We start from the raw sequence: 17748 nt of genomic DNA, 5'->3' as shown, positions 1-17748 counted from the left end.
CAAGCTCTAGAAGTGAGATACAGTATTTAACTGGCAGAGTAGTTTCAGTTGCTCAGATATATGGATTACTTAGATGACATAACAGTGTATATGGAGAAAACCTGATATAGCCTAAAGTTTTTTGGCTACTTAGATTTGCTGCTACACAGACTAATATTCAGCCTGTCTCAATCACTTTTTTCCTTTAAGATCTATTTTGAAATCATATTTTTACTATAAGCTGAGTAGTTTATGCAACAAAGTTCACTCTGCAGTGTCATGGTGTGATGGTTTTTTCCTAGCTGTTTCAGGAGAATCTTCTTTCAGAGATACTACTGAGTATTTAATTGACAGCAAAAAGTATAATTTGGAAATAGATGAGTTTCCAAACATGCTAAACTTTAGTGAAAACATCTGTTTGAAACTTAGACCAGTGCTGAAAACATTTGAAGTAAAAACTGAATGAAGTTTTCAAGAACTATTGGGGTTTCTGTAGAATGACAGCTTGCTTACCCTTTTGATTGTTAAAACTCTTCTATTTCTTCATAGCCTACCTTTTCCCCATGTCCCAAATCCTGGCAGATGTATATGCTTTGAAACTTACATGGTGGTCTTAAACATTTCTCTCTAAATTTAAACAAAATTACTGCTGTATGAAATACTGTAAGTTAATACTATGGAAGACTTGTTTTGAAACGTTATACATGCATGTGTCCTATATCTGCATATAGCTCGGTGAAGATCAGGGCTATGCTAAGGGGAAGTTCAGTAAGACCTCTTTTTATGTATCTTGATGGCCCCTTATTGCTTCCAAAAATACTTTTTCTGTGACTTCAGATTCACTTCTTAGTCAGTTTATGAAAGACCTGTGTTGAAAACAAATGCTTCTGAGGATTTTTTGTGGTTGTTCTGAGCTTTACTCCAAATATTTTGATATCCTCCAATCTTCCTGAAGAGCTAAACTTACCAAATAGTTACTCAAAACCAGGTCAGTAATTAGATGCTTGTGGAGAACTTAAGTCATAGTTGACCCATGTTAGGTTAGACCTGAAGTTGGTGAGAAGGGAGAGTTCTTACTTCTATGGCATATGGGAGCTATGACTATGTGAAGAGGGGAGTTTTGGATCTGCAGCCATTTCTGCCAACACTCCAGAGTCCTGAAAGGTTGGCATTGAAACACCTGCAAGAGTTGCTCAGGGTTTCTCAGCTAGGAATTCTCTCCTATGACTGTTGATTAGAAGTTCCCATTGTCATTGCTTTTTACTCTTTAAGTTCATAGGTGAGTAAATTCAGGTTACTAATCTATCCTTAATTTCTCTTCTTGTTCGTGGCTTGCTCCTTCTGCTGTTGCCTCATTAATATTCTAATTTGTGCCTTTACTTAAGAGAAGGAAAGAAATTGGGCAGCTCTTAACACCATGAACTGTTTCTTTCTATATATTTTGATTTTATGTTCTTTCGCCACAGACCTTCATGCTTCACTTCACTGTACTCCCCCTCTGTTTTAGATTTTATGTGCTCTTGGAAAAGAATATGCCATAGTTTCAATTCTCATGGAAAATACTACATTAATATTCAGTAAAATGAGTAATTCACATACGTAGAAATAGATGGAAATGATCAGGCAGATTGCTGTACACCACTTTAGCTCTTGCATAGTGCTAAATTCTGGAAGGATCTTTTTCTGGACTTGAAGCTGAAAATACAAGCTGTGAAACTTCAGACCTTCTAGAACATGAAGACAGCTGTAAAAACAAGTGGAAAAGACTGTAGGAAAAGATAACAAAAAAATGATAGCTGTTTTTAGCCCCAAAGGACTCAAAATTACTTTCTCTGTTCAGTTATATGTGCAAGAATAGCTGTAGGAGTTTCAGAACGCAGTATTTATGCCTACTTAGTATTTGTTCTCAATAGCCCAAGTAAGAAGGTGACTCCAGTGAGGAGTGTTGGTGTTCCTTCACTGTAGCATCTGATCACCCCCGCATTTCAAGATGACTGTGCATGGCCAAGAGCCTCTTTGGACTTGTGCACTTTGCAGGTAATAGAATCATAGAATAGCATCATAGGGTTGGAAAGGACCTTAAGATCATCAAGTTCCAACCCCCCTGCACTTAAACTCTTGACAACTACTGATAGATCTCTTTTCTGGGTTTTTTTAAACCCTTTCTCTTGGACATTCACAGTAGTCCACAAGAGTTTAATTTTTGTAAACTGTTCACTGTCATATTCAAACATTCATTCTCTGAGTAATTAACTTTTCTTTCTTGGAGCTTAAGGTCTTGAATCAGCAAAACACTTAACATTGATCATTCAAGTAAATTGAGCTTAAATTATCTCTGATTTGTTGATTTTATGTTTTGGGTCACAGTGATGTGCTGGCTTTGTGGATCTGTGGTAAGGGGGGCTTCTCACAGAAGATAGCAACTGATTTGTAAAGACTTGCCAGCTCTGGCCAAACCAGCAAGACTAGTGTCACTGAAGTATGAGGATGAGCAGAGGCACAAGCTGATAGTGATTTCCACAGCAGTTTAAAAATGTGTGCAAAGTATGGATGAATGGTGGAGGTGGATATATTTCCCTGAAGGGTGTGATGAGGAGGCAGTGTTTTATGAAGGGCAGAACACATCAGAGTGCTGTTGACAGAACTTGGATCAGATGATTGCTACCGTTCCTGCAGAGACTTTGTTAGTAACTCCTGGTCTATCTTGTGGAATCTTTGCCTCTGCTTACTTCAGTTTTACTTTTGTAGGCTAGTTGGAAGAAGCCAAGGTGAATATATACAAGGGTGAGATGTGGTACTGATTTATTTAAGTATCTAAATAATAAACCAGTGTAACAACTTGTGGTTGCTGTCTGAACTATTAGGCCTACCTTTTGTTTTATTGGTCTTTGAGGTCACTTAAATGGTCAGTATGCAGCCAGGTAGATGTGTTAGCCGTACTGTGGCCTCACTAAGCTTAAGCAAAATAAGCTCTAAAGCATTCTCCTTGATCCTTTGAATTCTTGTATAGAAAATTCCAGGGATGCCTGTTAAGCATAGTTAAAGATGCATTCACTTGATTATGCTACAGTGATGTTCCCAAGCTGTTCAAGCAGTGTCACTGCTCTAAGTAAAAATCAAGTATAGGCATAGAAAAGATGCTATCATACATGAGTAGTGTAGTGAAGCTGCTCACTTGGTGTTAGGCTTTCTCCCAGGCTGCTGCTTTAGCATGTATAAGAAGTGATATTGAGAGTCATTCAGAATGCTAGCAGAGTAACCTGGGAGTCAATCCTGAATGGGCTGAAGTAGGTTAAGTACTTGCTCATGAAGTTAATTTAGATTGTGTTCTCTAAATAGTAAGCATGTTGTTTTAAATAGTTTTGAGATGCTTATGTGAAGCTTGTCTCCTACAGCCCCCTGGCAAAATGGGATCAAACAGGTTATTTGGGGTAGATGTGTTTTCTGCTTGTGGATACACTGAAGTCAGCAAAGGCTGTCCTCTACCTGGGGAAGATACTTAATACAATTGTAAGTATTAAACATGAGGGTTCTTGCAAGAGTGTAAGAAGATGTACTACAGCATCTCTGGGTCAGAATATAGGTCTGATTTTTTTTTTTTTTTTTCTTCTACCTGTGGATGACACTTTGCAGTTCAGTGATGCATTCATGTGTGGTGCTGCTTCTCAGATAAAATAGGTGATAGATGCCCTTGCACTGTGTGAGGGTATCTTCTGCTTCAGGATGCCCTTGGCTTCTGGAATACGATTTGCAGAAAATGCAGATCAGCTATATGTAGTGAGGAACTGGACTGGGTTTGATTTGGATCATTAAAATTGTAGCAACTATATATATGCAACGCTAGTCAATCTACTAGTAGTTTACGTTTGTGTAAGATTAAGAACCAAAAAGAACAGCTATGAATGAAGCAGTTGAGCCAGGGAAGGAATTTTGGTTCTTGTTTGAAAAGTTAATACCTATTCCTTTGGGAACCTTTAACTTCACATTTGAAAAGTAGAGTTAATCCTGGGTTACCTTTGCTTTGAAACACAGTTCTGGGGCCTTTTTATTTTTTCTTTTTTATTTCCCGTGGTAGTAATTTCTGTAAGTGATCATAAACCAAAAAAGCGGAAGATAACAGACGTATTTCACAAAGGCATGAAGTAATTCAAGCACAATGGTCAATGGCCTTGTTAAGAGGAAGGGAGCTGTGTAGCAAAGTTGTTCAGCTGAATAAATCAGTGGTTTGAATCTACTTTATGTAATTCAAGGCATAAACTTAATTTATAGCTGAAAAGAAATAGTCAGCAATGGACCTCAAGGAAAATGTCTTTACTGCTCACCTGTGTAATGTACCCCTGCATGCAAGAGGCCAAAGACTGGTATTTCCAAAGTGTAAGTGCCTCTTTCTTTCAGGGCAGCCTTATGACTTGGAGAATAAGTGTCTGAATGGAAAGTGAATGTAGCAGAACACTTTTCTAAGGTTTTCTTGTAAGTTTTAGTGTAGTGAAAATAAACTACTGCTATGCCCACAGGATTTTGAATAGTGAGGTGCAAGTCAGCTTTAGTCTGCTGGGGGTTGGTCAAGCTATTGTATTTATACATTTCAAGTTGGTTTTAGGAGCTAGAGAACTGCTAAGATTGGGAGAAATTCCTCTTTGGAGAGGAGCAGGTATGTGTGAAGTTCACAGAATACCAGTTGGAAGGGGACCTCAAGGATTATCTGGTCCAGCCTTTCTTGGCAAAGCGTGACCTAAGAGTAGATGTCCCAGCACCCTGTCCAGCTGAATCTTAAGTGTGCAGTGCTGGGGAATCCAGCACTTCCCTGGGGAGATTATTCTAACTGTTGAATGTGCTCATTGTGAAAAATTCTCTTGTGTGCAGTTGGAATATCCCCAGGAGTAGCTTGTATCCATCACCCCTCATCTTTCCCCCTCCGTCTTCTTTGTTGAAAGTTTCTTGAGATGCCTACTCTTCTATGGCCTTTCCACAAAGGAAACGCTTCTTGAGCAATCATCAGTGATGGCCAGTGATAGTCCCAGCACTGCTGTCATTGGTGACATAGCACAGGTGTTCTTGAACTCTTTGTACTTGTCTCTGTGTAAGATGTCTAGTAAATTTCCAAGTATTTTGACTTGAATTGTAGGTTAAATTGGCTTTGAAGTTGAGCAGTGTGCATCTACTCTGTAGTGTGATTAAGCCTTCCATGTACTCAAACTAAATGAAAAATAACATACAGCAGTTTGACTTGAAGTTTATATGAGTGACTATTGACATCTGGCTTACTAGCTATAAAAACCAATTGTGGAAATCATGGGTGAGTAAAGATGTTTTTAATTCATCCTGTCTCAATCTCTGTTGATGCATGATTACTTTGTACAGTATATATTTTTCTAGTATTTAGTCCACTGTAGCCTTTTAAATGCCTTTGGGAATGTGGTTTTCTTAGAGATAAAGACCCTTTTGTGGGAAGCAAAAGCAGTTTTAATTAAGCTATAAAGTTCATTCAGACTTGCTTAAGATAGTGGCAAGTATTTTTGCATCTCTTTCTTACTGTCATGACTGTATTTTATAGAAATAAAACTTTTAAATAAAGCTACTGGTCCTCTGGCTAATGAAGACATACGAGCTCTTAGTCTCTATTTGAAAGCCACTTATGCAGGAGTGGGAGGAGGGATAGCAGATATTAAGCCATGGTGCCTAGAGACTAGGAGTCTGTATCCTGTTCCTCGTTTCTGTTTTGTGATGTTAGGGGTGATTGTGCTTTTGGCCTGGAATACTTCTTCATGAGAGTTAGAGGAGACACACATCAGCAGTAGTTTTTGCTGTGAGAAATAATAGCCAAGGGCTTCTTGCAGAGCTTCCTGAAGACTTGAGTAGGACCAGCTAAAGTGTTCAGCAGTATCTCCATCTCCTTTTCCAGTCAAACACTGGCCTTGAACACCACACACAGTCGCACACACCCCAACAACACAACTTTATTTCATGCTGTTATAAATCAATAGGGAAGAGGTGTCTAGTTCAAGTGGTATTTTCCTTCTCAAACAAGCAAAACAGGCAGTAACTTGACACAGAAAAGTCAATGCTGATTTCTGACTTCAGGAAAGCAAGTCATTCCCAGTGCTAGCTCTGTGCTTCCAGTCGTGGTGTGATATGTTGGGCTTGTTGAACTAGGAATTTGTTCCTATATTTGAATTATTGGGAGTTTAAATATATCTGTACTTTGTTAGCATTCTAAACTTTTTAATTGTATGTAGCATCTACTGCTTGCTTCTTGCAGTGTCTGTTATTTGTCTAGGAACTTGCTTAAATAGCAATAATATTTTCAGGGAGATGTCAAACTATTTTAATGAAGCATGCATTTGTGGTATAAGTAGTTCAGTTCAGTTTAAAGACAGCTTTTTAGCCTTGTTAGAAATCTGTGTTTTCCACTGGGCTTTATGTTGCTATCTGACAATCAGTTATGAGTTTGAATTTTGTCATTGCAGGCATGGCTTTATTGCTCTTTCTTCTAAACCTAAATAGATGAACTGCTCATCTGTTGTGTGAAAGTAATGTAGGAAGTCTTTCATTTTTTTCTGTTTCAGGAGTGACTTTGTTAACATCAGTTGGATGGCTTGTCTATAATTACATAGTTCTTAACACTGTGGTGTTTGAAAACTGGTATTTGTTTTCTATAAGCAAGATTAACCCCATCCCTTTGCAGATGTTTTCTTTCATGTGAAATGATTGAAAATCTTGAGGGTTTTATAAAATAAGGGTGTTAGGCTTGACTAACACAGCAACATAACACTTAAGTTTTAAGTTCAGGCACTATACCAGGTGGAATCAGAATTACTCTTGTACAAAGGGCTGTGTCATTCACCAAAATGTGTGTAGCAATTTGCCTAAATGCAATTTTTGTGCCATGACTAACTTTAAAGGGCAGGTTGGGGAGCAACTGTTGGGAGCTTTTACTGTTGATGGGAAGGTTTGGAGACTTAAGTGTGCTTTTAAGTTCCATAGTGTGCTGCTATGAATTGTGGCAGTGAGAAGAGTCTGGGTTCCTAGAACGAAGTAAGGTTAGATTATGCCATTCTTTAAGTTGTAGGTAAATATTGTGGAAACCTTTCCAAAACTTGAATATGAGTCAAGCCAGGTTATAACTTAATTTCGTGTTGAATCGCATAAGGCTTAGGATATCAAACACTATGATGTATAGCTACTGACTTGTCTGAGCTTTTCATGTGAAACTTGAGGGCTTTATCCAAGTGCGTAAGAGTAATGTGTAACTCAGCTCAAAATGGAAAGGAAAAAATGCTGTGCATTTGTCAGGGATGCTGTCCTGTGAAATTAACTTTCTTTTTGGACAGTTTGTGAGCCCTTATGTTTGCAATACATGTAGTTGATTGTGTAAGCTGTAAGGGTTTCCTGGAAGAACAATGCTAACATAAAGGTGCACTTATTACAAAAGCAAGATGTAGGAGACTTTAGTGGCAGACTGGGGTTGATGAGTTTGGATCCTGTTGGCTTGATGATACATGTTAAGTCCAGCAAATTAAACTGGGAAGGACGCCGGGTTCTCCAAGCTTTCACCATTTCCTCTTTTCCTTTAAAAAGAAGAGTGATTTTTTTTCCATAAAGCAGCAGCATCACTGTTAGCAGTTAATGTTTGCAGTATTAATTTCTTGAACTTTGCAGTTCCAGTTCTGCAGTTGAATACAGCTGGGAAAAAAAGGGCATCCTTAACAAAAAAAACACGTGTTGAAACTACTTCTTGTCAACTTCCTCTGAATTATTTTTGAATCTGGGATATAATTGAGACTGAGACTCCCTCTGTTCAACAAAGTGCTTATTGGGAACTTGAGTTTGTTTCCAAAAAGCTCTGTACAGAGGGAATGTTAAACTGTATCTTTCCTTGTTCTGAATTACAGGTCCTCTTTCATCACTTGCTTTCCTTTTCCTCTGTTTATCTTACTGCATGGATGATGTGCTAACTGTAAAACACTTCATCCTTTTCACATCCACTCTTGTGTAATTTTAAGCTTGGGTTCTAGAAATACTTGAATTCTTATGTTGGTATTTTAATGATATTCTTAAGCAAATACTAACTAGGGTGAAAGGCATTGATGATAGTGCATTATCTTCTCTGAGGCTGTACTTTCCCGTGATCATCCTGTAGCACGTTAGTGCTGTCCAGCCATTTAGTCTGCTTTGAAATGATGGAGGTTTTGGTTATAGAAACCACTTCAGTGTTTGTTTTTCTCCTTCCCCACTCCCCTCCCCTTGCTACCCCTGTGGTTTGAGTTTTGTATGAGGAGGACTCAGAGGAAGGGCAGCTGAATTCCTTTTCCTCTTCCAAATACAATGGTGATTACAATGTCTGTATGAAACAGGCATTATTTTGGTATGAATGTTTTGTCTCAAAGCAGGTGAGTCATTCCCTGACTGCCAGGCTTCAGAATATGACAGTCCTGAAGAACTTTCCATATGAGGAAGCAATAATGGATTTGTAGGATAGCAAATGACTAGTGGGTACTTAATGTCCTGCTTCTGCTAAGCTTTAGTATCTGACAGGTATTTTGTCTTTTAGTGGGACAGTTTAGAGAAATGTTTTCTACCCAGCTTATAATTTGACCTAATATATGAAGCGTTAAAATGCCAACTTTTTATATCATGATATAGTATCAATGTGAAGTGCTTTCAGGGGGTGACCTGCTGAGGGTTTTTTTGCTACTTGGTTCTTGTGAGTTTATTCTAGGGCAGCAAATATTAATCTATTTAATCTATTAATATTTAATAGTATTCTGTTATTATTGATCTATTATTAATAATAAATTTAATAATTTATTTACTATAATTTAAGACACAAGTGATATATTTTCCCTGTATTGGTGTGCATATAACACTAGCTTCATACTTGATTTAGAAGTATCCTTGATATATTAAAGATCACTTTAAACTTGCAGTAGTTAAAGTCCCCTAATTATTTCTGAGATATTAATTTTAGCTTACTTTAACTTTAGCGTACTTTAAAAGTATGACACATAGTTCAGCAAGCCAGAAGCTTCCAGTTGGCAGTATTGGGCTTCTTTTGAGTAGCCTGGGGTGCTTAATCATCAGGTCTCACACTTTCTATTAAATGGGAGAGCCCTGCCTGTAGGACACTTAATGGCTCTGCTGAATACAAATGGTCGTCTGAATCTGTGCTGTTTCAATGCATCTGATGATGCTCTGCGGCTGGTATAAAACGGGTAAAATTCCTTGATAGTCTTCTGTTGCTGATCAAGCTCTTTGACACCAAAGTGTTGATTTTTGGTAACTTTTCCCAGAAATTGCCATTCTGGGAAGAAAAGACCTTTCCAAAATATGTCTAGGTGTCTTAGAGCAAAACCAGAAAGTCTTTCCTGAGAGCTTTAGGGCACGTTTGAGGCTTGTGTAGTCTCAGATGTTCAGGAGCAAGTGTTGATACCAATGACAGGTCTTTTCAGGCAGGACCAGCAGGTGCTGTCCCAATGCCTTCAGCCTCTACCAGGCTTGAATTTCAACCTACTCTCAATTTTCTAATCCTGTTGTAGTAAGCAGACCCAGTTAACTGAGAGTTTTACTATGGTGTCAGTGCAGATACCTGAGGATGCATTTCACTTTGCTAAGCTGCTGGAGGTAATGCAGTAGGTCTTGGACTTAATGCTTTTACTTCTTCCTGCCATGAACAATATGAATTACTTAGGTAGTTAAAAACAAAAGGGGAGATTGCTGTCCATCAGGGCTCCATTTCAGATGCATTGGAGCTTGGATAATCCACATCTTGCATAATTTCCCTCTTCATTATGAGGAAAAAGAGCCTAATTGCTAATTAATGAACTCCTTAACTTGTTAGAAATAGCTCTTCAGGTTGAGCAATATTAGAGGGGAACGTTTTTCCTAATCTTGTTCCTTAAATAGCTTTGCTGTCAAGAACAGATCTACGTTTTCTGTACTGAAATGTAGCTGATAACCATGTTCCAAACCAGAGTTGTGCAGGTTAAAAAGCTTTAAAGAAGTGGCCTTGTAGGGTGGTTGTTTTTTTTTCTAACCACTGAAGAGTATTTTCTTGACCTAGGTATTTTTTCAAAGACAGATAACTTGTTCTTACCTTGAACATTTCCTGAATGTCTGATGGCTTGACCCATGGTTTGGAGAGCCTTTAGTCTCTGCCTCCCTCACTGTTGAATTTGGATGCTATTCTACCCAGCTCTGTTCTAGAACTAAACAAAAAGTGTAGGTACTTGAACTTGAAATGCTCCTTCAGTAACAGGCTTTGAGAAAGCAAATGTTCCTGTAGGCACATCACCCTTCTTCTAGGGTGCATCTTACGTGGTACAAATCTAAAGTATGGAACTGTTCCACTGGGAATCAACATTTTTGTCAAATGGCAGTTAAGCATCATTACAAAACCCATGTCTGTTTATTGGGAATTGGCAAGCCAGCATGATGTCTCCTGACTAATTCCACATGGCCTAAAAGCTTTTTCCTCCGAAGCGTTGCCAGCTTCTTTCCCCATCACTGGATATGTGTGTGCCTGCATGTGCTTATGTTTTATAAGGATGTTATGGACTATTACTTTGTTGCTGTAAGCTCTCTTTCTTTTGGAGAGGACAACAGAACTGAATGTTGGAAGCAGGAGTCATTCTTTTTATATTGCTGTTTGTGAGACAAGTAGGATGCATGGCACAGTCAGCAATCAGATGATGGTGGCAAAAGGGAGAAAACTTGCCCAAAGTTCTGTTCCCAGACAGAATTTGGGAATATTTTCTTTACCCGTGTCAGCAGCTTGACAATCTCAAAGTTAGTGCCTTAAATCTATAGGTTAAAAAAACCCATACTTTGTACTTCAGGAAGGCATGCTGGTATTTGATGGGGGGAAGGAAGAATGTCTTCTACTGCCTTTTTAGCTTATGCTCAAGGTCTATGAATAGCTCTCAATGCCTGTCTCTCCCAATTATTACTTCCCCAAGCAGTCCTATTTATAAAGCTGATGCTCTTGAGCCAGCCTTTGGTTTCAGATGGCTTTTTTAAACATAAATGGTATTTCTTCTTCAGGTATGAGTCTACTAATACATGCAGGATCTTCTACCTTGCGAGTTCCTTGTACACCTGTGAAATAACTTCACTTTAGAGCCTTGTTCTCCTGAGTCTTGACAGAAGCAGTTGCCAGTCATACAGAACAAATATGCTGCCATATTCACTGCAGCTGGTAGTGGCAATGTGAGGTGTTTCTCTGTCCCAGTCAGAGTACCACAGTAACTTGTGGGAGTAGCGAGAACTGTGACCTAAATAGGAAAGAGATTCAAACTAGTGCTACAACATATTGTCTGCAGAGCATAATGAATGACAGGTTTGGGACACTTTGAATTTCTCCTCTTGTTTATTTAAAAATAAGACCTTTTTTGTTATCTTACAGGAAATACTGCAGGCAGTACTGCTTGGCTGCTGTCATGCTTGGTGTTTTCTTCCTCTTGTGGTAAAGTCCTTCCCTTCTTACGAAACAGACCTCGTATTGTGCATTTTGTAGGGGATCATTTATCTATACCCATTCAGAGTAGGGGTCAGGTCTATAGTTTTATGATGATGATATGGTTTGTAATGCATATTAGTAGTTTTACCTTTAAGTTGCAGCAGAATTAACGTGATCCTTGAAGTTCATGCTTGGAAACTGTAAACCTGAGGATTATAGAGAAGAAAACAAAGAGGAATGGCAGGATGTTGAAATGCATTGTTAGCAAAGTCATATTTGTAATAACCTCTAATCTGTAAGAAGAAACCTCAGTGGAACTGTTGGTGAACTATGAACGCTGTTGTGAACACTCCCCTTCTGCACATCAATTCCAGACCAGTTGTATTTAAATTCTTCAATGTGATTAGTATTTACTGGGGCTTTTTTTCTTTCTGAAATGGTTTTGTGTACATAGAGTAAGGCATAGAATGTCCTTTCCCTAACAACTAAGGTAGAGGGCTCCCTAACAACTAAGGTAGAGGGCTTGATTATTACCAATTTGTCTAAAAAGTGTTGTTTTATTAAAAAGTAAATTGTAGTGGTTTTGTTTTACTTAAGTTTGAATTTCAGGTGTTAGAAACCTGAAAACCACTAAGCAAGATATTCTGGATTGTTTCTCAGAGTTGAGCATGCATGAGTGACTGTTAGTGATGCCTTTTCTCTCCCCTTTTATGTTTTGGTTTAATTTTTTTTTTTTAATCTCCTTTAGGAAGCTCATTGATAACTAAAACCACTAGTTACTAGTTGTTTCGTTTTGGTTTTATTGTCTTGGTCTACTCCATGCAGAAAACTTATGACAGTTTCCTTTTATATGAATGGAAACATTGTTCAAATAAAGAAGTCTTGCCTAGGAGTGCTAATCTCACATAGGCGGTTTAAATATTGACTCCTTGTTATTTTTCCATATTTGAAATACAGCTCTCAGAATAGTTGAATTTGTACCAGGCTGCTTCCACCCTTCACTGACCAACTTGTGCTTGAAATAATTTGCAATCTATTCAAAAATACTCAGATTTATGGTAAGCTTGTTCTTGTGTAACACTCCCCACCCAAGTAGTTTCTCTTCTGCATCCTTCTCAGTTAGTCTTAAATATTGTAGAAACATCAAAATCTCCCAGAAAGTAATAGCTGTCAGATGTATAGCCAAGCTTCAGTCCCTTGGTGAAAGAGTTTCTATAGGTTCCCAGGCTTCAACTTGTTATAAAAGGCAAGTGAATAAAGCAGAAGTTGATATGTGTCCTCAACATAAAAGGATGTAGAACTGTTGGAAAAGTCCAGAGGAGGGCCATGAGGATGATCAGGGGACTGGAGCACCTCCCATATGAAGATAAGCTCAGAAAGCTGGGTCTGTTCAGCCTAGAGAAGAGAAGGCTGCATGGAGACCTCACAGCAGTCTTCCAGTATCTGAAGGGGGCCTATAAGGATGCTGGGGAGGGACTCTTCATTAGGGACTGTAGTGATAGGACAAGGGGGTAATGGGTTAAAACTTAAACAAGGGAAGTTTAGATTAGATATAAGGAAGTTCTTTACTGTAAGGGTGGTGAGGCACTGGAATGGGTTGCCCAGGGAGGTTGTGAATGCTCCATCCCTGGCAGTGTTCAAGACCAGGTTGGACAGAGCCTTGGGTGAGATGGTTTAGTGTGAGGTGTCCCTGCACATGGCAGGGGGTTGGAACTGGGTGATCTTAAGGTCCTTTCCAACCCTAACTATTCTATGATTCTGGGCTTTGTTTATCTTTACGATTAGCATGTGAGCACTGACTACCAAAGGTTTTAACTGAAACTGGATTTTATTGCTAGTTCCCAACATGGTTTGCCTGTTAGGTGTGCCTGTTTAGGAAACTGGTGTGAAAAATAAGGTTTGAGAGTGCTTGGGTAAACTTGCTAATGGCTGATTGTATCACTGGTCCTTCCTTGAGTGTGTTCACTGGAGCTGGTTCCTCTAGCTCTTTATTTCTAGCTCTTTATTTCTCATTGATGCCTCCACAGTATGTACATTTAGAGACCAGTTACTGTGTGGATTGTCCATATCCCAGCTCTAAGTAAACCAGGTTCTTAAGTAACCTTTCTATGAACCTTTCCTACCTCTGACTCCTTTCTTCAAATACCACAACTTTTTTCGGCTTTGGGTCTGCTTTTGCTTTATTCTGTCTCCTTTTACGGCTGTATTGTGTTGGTAACTGCAGTCACTTGTTATTCTTGTCCTACTCTGACCCTTCCAAGTGATGAATTCCTCATGATGCAGTTTGATAGTATGATCTTGTTCTTTTCTATAAATGTGCCCATGATATCATTTCAATCAAGCTCTTACACTCCAGCCTTCCCTTATGTGGCTGGTGCCACTCAACTTTTAACTAGTGAAGTACATTAGCATGATGTACTTTTTTGGGCATTTTTCCCACTCTTTTTAAACAAGTCTTCAGATGCATTGTCTATAGATGGCCACCTCCATCTCTGTGCAGTTATGTGTGCTGATTAGGTCTCAAGTCTGTATTGGGTTCTTGGTGTTGCTGCACTATGTCTGGCAAAAGTAATGTATGATAATTTAGCTGAGATAGCATAAGAGCGCAGGTTTGTGTGCCACACTGAGCTGAATATGCCAGTGCTGTTAAATACATGAAACCAGAAGACCTATAGTTCCTGTAAAACTATCTGGTCATGATGACCACTGGATGGGTGTTGAGGGAAGTGTTTAAAAAACAATTATTCTCCATTGGACTTGCTTTTCTGCGTTTGTAGAGTATGCAATGGAGGTGCAATGCTTAGTTTATTTTTTTAGGCATCTAAAGTTTGTTATTATGGTTTTTAATATAGAGTATATTGCATTTTTATGCCAAGCACTGTGTTAATAGCGTGGTTTTGAAGAGCTAACCCTTTTCCTTTCGGGATAAGGCATAACTTCCAGGGCTAGTTGTGTCATGCTGTTACGGGCCTCCTTGGACTGAAGTCTGCCTTGACTATCTTGCTTATGCAAAAGTGTTTTAAGCTGTTTTGATTATGTTGAGAAGGACAAGCAGAATACATTGAATTGCAATGAATTGCTGTGCTGAGCAGAGTGTGTGATCTCTTGAGCTCTAAGGGGATGAAGATGTGCAAGGGCTGAGTTTTTTTTCTGTGTGTAACTATTCTGGTTTAGGTCTGTCTTTGGACAGCAGAAATAGGCATATGCAAGAAAACCAAACCAGCACCAGTAATTCAGATACAGTTCAGACGCTTTTAAACTTCAAGTCTCCACCCAAGAAACTTCCTGTGAGATCAGTAGACACAGAAAGAAGGTAAGGAGGTCCTAGATTTTAGCTGGATTAGTGCAGAAAACTCATCTTCTGTGGGGGTTTCGATGTTCAGAAGGACTTTCTGAATTCAGTGATATGTAAACATACTAGAGAAAATAAATTTCTTCAAACTTTTATCTGTAAGACTGCTTTAGTATAATTGACTGCTATGGATTTTATGTGAAAGACCAAAACTAGCTTACAATAAATGCAGCTGCAGTCCTGATGTGGAATGAGGGTTTGTTGCTAAAATTACAAGGGCGAAGACTTGCGTGTATGTGTGGAAGGGAATTTCCATTTTAAAATGAGAATTGCAAAAAATAAGGGGAATATTCTTCAACAGAAGAATTATTTAGGAGCAGATAGTATCAAGAAGGCCTCTAAAGTTTGGGGGCTTTTTGGTGTGGTGGGAGAGAGTGGCAGGAAGGATACCCAATGCCTTGGGTTAGGATTTTGAGTGTTTCTGGAATCCATATGGGGATTTCCCAGTAATCAAGTGGTCAGATGAATGAGGTTTCTACAGTGCATTTTGAAGCAAAGGCTTCAGTAATTTTTATTAAATTAAAAATTAAGAAATTCTTCAGGGTAGACATTGATGTAGTCTTTTTCCACACAAGTCTATATAAAAGAAAATGAAGAGGATAGGTGAGGCTCCAGTTTTCTATCCTGTCCAAAAGTTTGGAGTTGTCCACTCTTCTGTGCAAACAAAAGACCAAAAGTTAATGACTTTAGCATGCTTTTCTTTAGGTCCTGGCGTCTTTTGTTTTCTTAGTTCTTGAGTAAGTCATCTATACACCTTTCATGTGTGTATAGCAGAAGGAGCTGGTTTCAGATTTGCTTTTCAGAGATCAAGATAAAAACTTTAAGATGAAAAATACTGCTTCTATTAAGAATCATAACAGAACAGTTAGGGTTGGAAAGGACCTTAAGATCATCCAGTTCCACCCCCCCTGCCATGGGCAGGGACACCTCACACTAAACCATGTCACCCAAGGCTCTGTCCAGCCTGGCCTTGAACACCGCCAGGAACGGAGCATTCACAACTTTCCTGGGTAACCCATTCCAGTGCCTCACCACCCTAACAGGAAAGAACTTCTTCCTTATATCTAATTTAAACTTCCCGTGTTTAAGTCTTAACCTCTTACCCCTTGTCCTGTCACTACAGTCCCTAATGAAGAGTCCCTCCCCAGCATCCCTATAGCCCCCCCTTCAGATACTGGAAGGCTGCTCTGAGGTCTCCACTCAGCCTTCTCTACTCCAGGCTGAACAGCCCCAACTTGCTCAGCCTATCTTCATACAGGAGGTGCTCCAGTCCCACAAGATGAAATTAAGCCTTGTGTCTTGTTTTAGTACCAGGAGGCATTGCAGCTTTTTTCTAGGTGAGTAGCTGTTGTCATGGTTATAGTTTCTCTGCGCTGTTCCCAGTATTGGAGCTCACCACAGATTTTGAGGTTGCTTTGCCACGTGAACACATCTGCTGTGTTGTGTGTCTGACTTTCAGGCAAATACTTTGATCAGGCATCACCTGTCTAGTTTAAATATGCAATTAAATAGTTCAAGTAAATATTTGCATTAGCTAGCAAATAAGATGGTACCTAGGAGGGTAGGTCTGTTGTAATAATGAAGTGATGGAGAACAAAATGCAGCTCTTGAATAGGACTTCTTAAATCGGAAGTGCAGTAGGGAGGTAGTGTGAGATTAAATAAAACTTCTAGTAGAAGTCATCAGCAGGATTAGTATATAGGTCTTTCTGTATTAAGCTTAGTTTTGCTAGGTTGAAAGATGTATCTTGCCGACAGTGTGTTTTTGATAACCGCAATGACTAAACTGATACTTGGACTTTTAACAGTAAAACTGCAAAAATGCAGAGATCTTGTATTATCCTGAGCTTTTTGGAGTCTCAACTATAACAACATCATCCTGTATGAAACGTAAGCCTCAGTATCTTTCCATTTATACTTTGTTTCAAGTCGCAGTACTGGTATGACACACTTCATCCACCTCACAGCCTTTGTTTTAAGAATCTTGAACTTGCAGTGATTAAAAGCACTAACTTACCTTGTTCAGTGCTCCTTGAATTAACTGTTCCATCAATCTGGATGTTTGCTTAATAGAACTTCCAGTTTAACTGCCTTCACAAAGCTTTGAGAAAACAAAAGCATCCTCAGTTCTTAAAGTGGAACTGTTTCTGCTTGTTCCAACTGCATACAAAGCAGCTAACACTAGGGTTCCATGTACTGTTAACTTCATTATTAATGTGGCAAGCTTCTAAACTTCAACCAAATGTCTAATTCCAATATAAATTGCATATAAATTCCATATAAAACCTAATAAACTTAACTAAACAATTTAAATGAATGTTTTGTTAAATGTAGCTAACACAGGTTTTTTTTGAGCTAACCTTGCCAGTTCATTTTAATTTTTCATCCAAAATCCTTTCTTCTGGGCATTATAAAGAAGGATGATGGGGAAGCAAAAATGTAAAATACTTCAGAAACTGGGAAAGAAGAGAGGTTCAATTTATTTCACTTTGTTGGAGCTTCTTGAACAAATTTGTTTTCCTCTTGACTTAGGGACCATTGCTTCCAGCTGTGTGAAAGCCAGGGAACTAACCTGAACTTTAGTTGAATTGTGCTTAAGTAATGCAAGGTATAGAGAATATCTTTAGGCTGTCACACATCCCTACCCTGTAGTAGGGAAACACTGGTTTTCATTTGAAGGCAGCACTTACATTCTTTCACATTAATTATTTAGCACTATCAACCAAACTTGATCTTTAAAAATGCGTTTTTCTCTTAATCATACCATAAGTCTGACAACTCTATTTTAAATGAATGAGTTGTAGCAAGGCCTCACTTGTATAGGAAGGAGGTGAGGCTTGCCTATGTAACACAGTTACCAAGTGAGGAAGGATGTGAGTTTTGAAGGACAGTGGCTGTTGTAGAATAGCTGAATACAGACACTGAGTGCCTTTTTCCAGTTTTCCCTCTGCAGGTGCAAATCT

This window comes from Pezoporus occidentalis, unplaced genomic scaffold (genome assembly GCF_034315485.1).
Source record: "Pezoporus occidentalis ecotype Australia unplaced genomic scaffold, CSIRO_AGI_Poc_V1 ctg58, whole genome shotgun sequence".
Lineage (NCBI taxonomy): Eukaryota > Metazoa > Chordata > Aves > Psittaciformes > Psittacidae > Pezoporus > Pezoporus occidentalis.
The sequence above is the reverse complement of the archived record's forward strand: the minus strand, read 5'-3'. Positions refer to the sequence as shown.